The sequence below is a fragment of the Hemiscyllium ocellatum genome, chromosome 33 (assembly GCF_020745735.1).
Source record: "Hemiscyllium ocellatum isolate sHemOce1 chromosome 33, sHemOce1.pat.X.cur, whole genome shotgun sequence".
Lineage (NCBI taxonomy): Eukaryota > Metazoa > Chordata > Chondrichthyes > Orectolobiformes > Hemiscylliidae > Hemiscyllium > Hemiscyllium ocellatum.
The window spans coordinates 24,730,029-24,737,247 of NC_083433.1; positions in this window are offsets into that span (position 1 = coordinate 24,730,029).

Here is a 7,219-nt window from a genome sequence, read left to right on the forward strand (position 1 = left end):
AGTTTCAGCGTCTGCGCGGACGTCCGTTGCTGTAGTAATGGGCGCTAATCGCTCTTCCTGAGAAGGACGATTACTGCAGCCCTGGCTATTATCACTCTGTATTGAGTCTGTATCTAACAGTTAGCATTTCTATCAAAGGTGTTGGCTGAACCCTGACCCTTCGGCGGGCAGTATATGTTATTCATGTGTATTGTCTCTCCCATCCGCCTTAAACTAATCAACTCGGCTGTGAGTGCATTGTGCTGGCATTCTGGTGGCCCCAGGCAGTGTCTGGGTTTGCTCTGCTGTCTCTCTCCATATTGTGGTCCGGTGGCCATCTTGTGTGCCAAATGGCTAACTGATGGCTCAGCAGCCATCTTGTGTGTCCGTGTGCCTAGTGTCACCCTGTCTCATGCCATCCCCCACTTCACTCCCCACTTTGTGGTCAAGGAGGCGAGGGTATTAACTGGAACAATCCATGTTGGGCCATTGGAATCTCCTTCCTGTCCCGATATAGGGCTGGCTCTCTTCCACAAAGTGGGGGCCTCTCAAGTTCGGGCAGATCTTCTGTCTCTCCAGGTTTTGTTTATTTAAAAAATATACTTTATTCATAAAAAGTCAAATAGAAATGCATACAAAGGTTCTAAATCAGTTGTGTACAGTTGATGCAGAGAGAAAAGAACCAACAAAAACTGGAATTTTGACATTTCTCAAAGTTCTGTGTTGTGAAAAAAACGGCATTTTGTACTTGGGCAGGAAACGATCTCTGTTCATTGTCAGGCACCAGGAGGGCCTGAGAATTGAAAGAACGATGTGATAATTTGTCAGAAAGACCTGAGACTGTGTTGTTTCCCTGTTCCACCTTGGCAGCAGCTGCCTGAAACATTAGTGCGTCCCTCAGTGTGTCGTTACAGATCTTGGAATATGCTCGGCTGTAGCACTCGTTTAAGATAATTCCAGGATTCGGGAGATCTTGGGGTGAATTGTCTGATAGAGACAGCACAGCCACAATGGGCTGAATGCCCACTAAGATTCTGTTGATTTGTCCTCAATGCCGCTTTTTGCAACATCTCCACTTCCTCCTTCCCCAGTAACTGCAAATATCTTGAAAGTGCTGCACAAAATAACGTTGAGCCCTTTGCTATTTTCCTGTCTGCTCCATTTTCCTCAGAGTTGAGTTGCTCAAAGTTGGAGTTTGGTTGATTTCTCATCTGTCCGTTTGGGGAGAAATGGGAGGCGGGATCAATTTATCAAGCAGCCAACAATTTAGCATGAGATGGAAGGGCTAAGAACCAATTAGTGAGAGGACAACACACAGACACACACACTAGGAGAGGTCAGGGTGCAGTATTTAAAGGCTGCCATTGCAGCTTGAGATGTGTGGCATAATGGATAAGGCACTGGCCTTCTCAGTTAGGGATTGTGGGTTCAAGTCCCATCTGGGGCGTTTTTATGGCTTGTCCTTCATTTCTTATCTATTTTGGAAAAATCCCCATCTTTGTATTCAGTTGGTGGTCAGTGGTATCCAACATGATCTTGCACAAGATTTTCCAGGATCTGCAGGATTGAATCTTGAAGGTGGTGATCAAGTGGCTGCTGTTTATGGATGGGGACGAGATTCCTGACAGTGCGGTTGGAGAGGTTGCTTTTGGAAGCCAGCTCTCATCACACTCTCATCAACAAACCAATCCTTCAACACTGATCCCTCCAGAACACCGGATATTCCTGACAGCGAATACCCTTGCCAACTTTTATAGGTACGTCATCGACAGCATTCTGTCTGGGTGTATCTCTACCTGGTATGGCAACTGTACCATTCAAGATCGGAGACGGTTACAGAGAGTGGTGAACTCGGCCCAGACAATCACAAAGGCCAACCTCCCATCTATAGAATCCACCTACCAGGCCCAGTGTCAAGGAAAGGCTGCCAGCATTCTCAAAAACCCATTCCACCCTGGTAATGTTTTTCTACAACCTCTACCATCAGGGAGAAGGTATAGAAGCCTGAACACACGCACCAGCCGGTTTGGAAACAGTTTCTACCCGACTGTTGTTAGAATACTGATCGGTCTCACAGACTCTTAATATTTGCCTGTCCCTGTGTTGTTGTTCCTGCTGCTGTTTCCCTATTATTTACTTATCGATGCTACTTAACTCTGGGAGCTGCCTGTATTGCTCACAAGGCAAAGCTTTTCACTGAGCCTATCATTACTTGCAAACCAAATATTTTCAATGAATCTGCCACCTTTAGGATTACTGTTATCTTGGTCCAACTCATCGAATTTAAATATAAATTATTGAATGTGGAATAACTTTAATTCACCTGCATTTTTTCCTGTTAAATACCAACAGGACAGTGTAGAAGTCAAGCAAGCTCAATGTTTGTCCAGCCAACATTGAAGGAATGGTACCAGAAAGACAAGAACAAATGGGTCAATGCTCATTCCTGCATCAGTGAGGAAACGAACAACAGATGAGGTGACTGTGGGGAAACAGACATTTGACTGTTAAATTTCAGATCAATGAATCTTTGAGTTTTACTGCATGTACTGAGGCCCCTCATGTCGATGCTGTCTCTTTGGTCGAGCTGAGAAATTAATCCCACTCCCTTTGGCTCCAGTTTACCGAACGTTTGTTGTCACATTTATCAAACTGACTTGGTCATGGTTTAATTCCATGATCTCAAAGCAGCCATGCAGATTTTTAAAGACAGCAGGTCAGAGATTAACTTAGTTTGAATGGAAATAATGCAGTGAGAGGGTTTTAATTGGAGAGAATGTTTAAATTGAAAGGATCCCCAGAAGGGATGTAAACCACAGGCAGTAGTTTAGAAGATCAGAGATGTAGCTGTTAGGTCACTGGGACAACACGTGCTCCTGGGGCCATGTCAGGAGAATTGATCCCCTCAACCTTGGTTGTGTTCATGTCAGAACAATGCTGCACTCTCCCAACATTTATGTTCACCAACATTTCACGGGTTTCACCCCACCATCAAACTCACCATGGACTACTGTTTAGTCTCTGTCTCATTCTTGGACACATGCATTTCCATCAAGGATGGACACCACAGCACCTCACTCGACCTCAAACCCACCCTCAACATACTAAAACAGCCGTCCCCTCTGTACAAGCCGTACACACACACAGGATCTGTTCAGGTGAGGAGGAATGTGACGGGCAACTGGATGTACACGAGGATGCCCTGATAAGAATGTGATACGATGCTTAACTCATCAATCACCAGTTCTGACATGCCCCAGCAAGAAACTGCAATGACCTCCTCAGGAGACAGACACGAGCTGCAACTGACAGGGTCCCCTTCATTGTCCAGTATTTCCCTGGAGCTGAGAAACTACGCCACATTCTCCACAGCCTGCAACACATTATCGATGAGGATGAGCACCTCGCCAAGGCCTTCCCTACACCTCCACTTCTCACCTTTAAACAACCACCAAACCTTAAACAGACCATTGCTCACAGCAAACCGCCCGGCCTTCAGGACAACATCGACCACAACACCCACACAACCCTATCACAGCAGATGCTGTAAGACATGTCAGAGTGTCACCATGGATACCACCATTACACATGGGGACATCACCCACCATGTACGTGGCAGGTACTCACGTGACTCGGCCAATGTTGTCTATCTCACACGCTGCAGGGAAGGATGCCCAATGCATGGTACGTTGGTGAGACCGAGCAGAGTCTATGGCAACAGATGAATGGGCACCGCGTAACAATCACCAAACAGAGGTGTTCCCTCCCAGCTGGGGAACACTTCAGCGGTCAGGGACTTTCAACCACAGACCTTCAGGTGACCATTCTCCAAGGCAGACATTGGGACAGGCAATAACGTAAAGTGTCCGAGCAGAGGCTGATAACCAAGTTTGGTAACCATGGGGATGGCCTCAACTAGGACCTTGGGTTCATGTCACACTACAGCTGACCCCATTGTACCATACATACATACGTACATACATACACACACACACACACACACACACACACGTGCACACTCACACCAACATGCGCACCCTCTCACAGACACTCAAACACATACACATACGCACACTCTCTCACAGACACTCACACTCCGTCCCTCCCACACCCAAACGCACACACTCACTCGGTCTCCCCTGCTCACACACACATTTACATTTGTGGGGTGAATTTGTACTTTCAGAATTATATTTTGTTTTGCTCAAAAACTGCATAAAACCAAGTAGGATTCTGTAAATGCCACTTTAGAAATAGAATTCAGTCTGACCTAACACTGGGACACAGACAGAGTGTCCTCACATCTTCAATGCATTATCTGAGCTGAGATGACACCGATTGTTAAAACTCTCTTGTGAATGTAACTTTAACAAAGGTCTGGGATGTACAGAACAAGGAACTGAAACTAATATGATCATTCTAAAAGATGAAAGACTTCAGCTGAATTTGTTTAATATTACATGCCACGACACTGCAATCCTGTTGCTAAACATTCCGTGTCTTATGCTCCTGCTCCACAACCACCTGATGAAGAAGCAGCGCTTCGAAAGCTAATGTCTCCCAATAAACCTGTTGGACTATAACCCGGTGTTGTGTGATCTGTAACGTTGTCCGCCCCAGTCTAACACCGGCTCCTCCAAATCATAACCTTTATGTCAATGACTGGTGTGTTTTGGATGATAATGTAAAACATAACAATAGAAACCATCTCAAGTTGGGTCTCGAAGTTTTTAAGTCATTACACTATGACTTTTCCCCTGGCAGTTTATTCCATTGTGGGATTGTTTTTATTCATTTCCAGGGCATGAACATTGCTGGCTAGATGAACATTTATTGCCTCTCCCTAGTTTCCCCTGAAAGGTGATGGGGAGCTATCTTTTTGAACCACTGTGATCCATGTGCTGCCTGTATCTCCTTTCGAACTGATTGAAGATTTAACAGGAGGGAGTCGGCCATTTTGGATTTGTTCAATACATTGGCATCACTTGTATGACCCTTTGATGTTTTACTTATACATTCTGTGCCTGATGCCTCCTCTCTCATTACACCTGATTAAGAAGCAATGCTCCGAAAGCTCGTGTTTTCAAATAAACCAGTTGGACTATAACCTGGTGGGGTGTGATTTTTGACCATTTGTTGGAGGTAAACCTACAATGAATCAATGGAGGGTGTTCCAGGATTGTGACCGAGCTACAGGGAAGGAATACATATGTTTCTGACTAGGCCAGCGTTTATTGCCCAGATGGTGAGTCAACCACATTGCTGTGGGTCTGTAGTCTCACCAGGTTTTTTTCCTGAAAGGAGATCATGGAACCAGTTAGCTTCCTAACAAACCTCAATAGCAATATATGGTTACCATCAGACAAGCCTCCTCCTGAGCTGAGATGTCACCACCTTGTACGGTGGGATTACAGTCCATGTCCCCCACACCATGAACTTGGTGTTCTGGATTCCTACTCCAGGTCTACCACTGCACCACCATCTCCCCAAACAATGAATAACAGGAAGTTGCAGGAAGCCAATCTGGCCTGTAATTTCCTGGATTATTCCTGTTAACCTTCTTAAACAAAGAAATAACATTGGGTATTCTCCAGTGCTCTGGGACTTCTCCTGTGACGATAAAGGATACAAAGATTTTCTGCAAATCCTGAGTAAATTCCTCACCTGCCTCTCTCAGGATTTTAGGATAGATTCCATCAGGTCTTGGGGACTGGTCTACGTTAATGATTTTCAAAATACCCAACACCTCCTCTTTAATATCGAATTGAATTTGTGTTTAAAAGTAGCAAATGAAACCAGGAAGTGGTGAATTAACAAAAGGATGTGTCTATTCATTACAAAATGCAAAAGTAATAACGTAACACACATATACACACAGATTAGGGATAGAAGGGGTTTCACGTAGATGTCGATGGAAAGATGTTGTGAAACTTGCAATGGTTCAGAAAAGATTTTGAAGGGTGTTGTGAGGATTACAGGGATTGTGCTATCGGGAGAGGATGAATAGACTGAGGCTATCTGCTCTGGAGCATCGGAGGCTGAAGGGTGACCTTATAGAGGTCTATAAAATCATGAGGGACGTGGATAGGTTGAATAGCTTCATCTTTTCCCTGGGGTGGGGGTGTACAAAAACAGAGGGCATAGGTTTAAGGTGAAAGGAATAATAATTTAAAAGGAACATAAGGGGCAACTTTTTCATGCAGAGAGTGGTACTTATATGGTACATGCTGCAAGAGGAAGTGGTGGAGGCTGGTATAATAACAACATTTAGAAGTTAAAAGTCACACAACACCAGGTTATAATCCCACAGGTTTATTTGGAAGCACTAGCTTTCAGAGCGCTGCTCCTTCATCAAGTGAAGACAACCACCCAGTGAAGGAGCATCGCTAAGAAAGCTAGTGCTTCCAAATAAACCCGCTGGACTATAACCTGGTGTTGTGTGAGTTTTAACTTTGTCCATCCCAGTCTAACCCTGGCTCCTCCAAAACATTCAAAAGGCATCTGGATGGGGGTATATGAACAGGGTGGGTTAAGAGAGATATCGGCCAAATGCTGGCAAGTCGGACTAGATTAATTCAGGATATCAGGTCGGCATGGACGAGTTGGACCAAAGGGTCTGTTTCCGTGCTGTGTAACTCTAAGACTCTGTAACATTTAAAAGGCAGCTGGATGGGGACATGAATAAGAAGGCTGCAGAGGGATATGGACCAAATGCTGGTTTGTGGGACTAGATGACTTTCGGATATCTGGTTAGCATGGACGAGTTGGAGCGAAGGATCTGTGACTCCGTGACTCTGTAAGTGTAAGGTTTCTTGGGAGATTTGATGTTAGTCACAGAGCCTTTTTAAATGACTGTGACATTTTAATTTGTGCTTATTTGGTCTCATTGCTTTATTTCAATTTGTTTTCAGAGTAGTGTAAGGAGACTTCTGAAAAGTAGGCTGTCAGTAGGTTAGAAGACGGAATAGGTAATGCTGCATTCTGCAATTACAGCGATGATGATGTGCCAAATGTAATACTTCAACTGGCTTGGTATTGATTTATTGGTTAATACTCTCAGCCATTGAAGTTAGAACATCTTCAGTTGAGAGTGAAAGCATATATCTTGGGAGGATATTTAATTGCTCTAAAGATACCGCATATCTGATAGTTCCCTGCAGTGAATAGATCAATGGGACAGGAATTACCTCTTATATCACAAAGTAAGTCTGTTTCTCTCTGCTGAACTTCTACTCAGCTA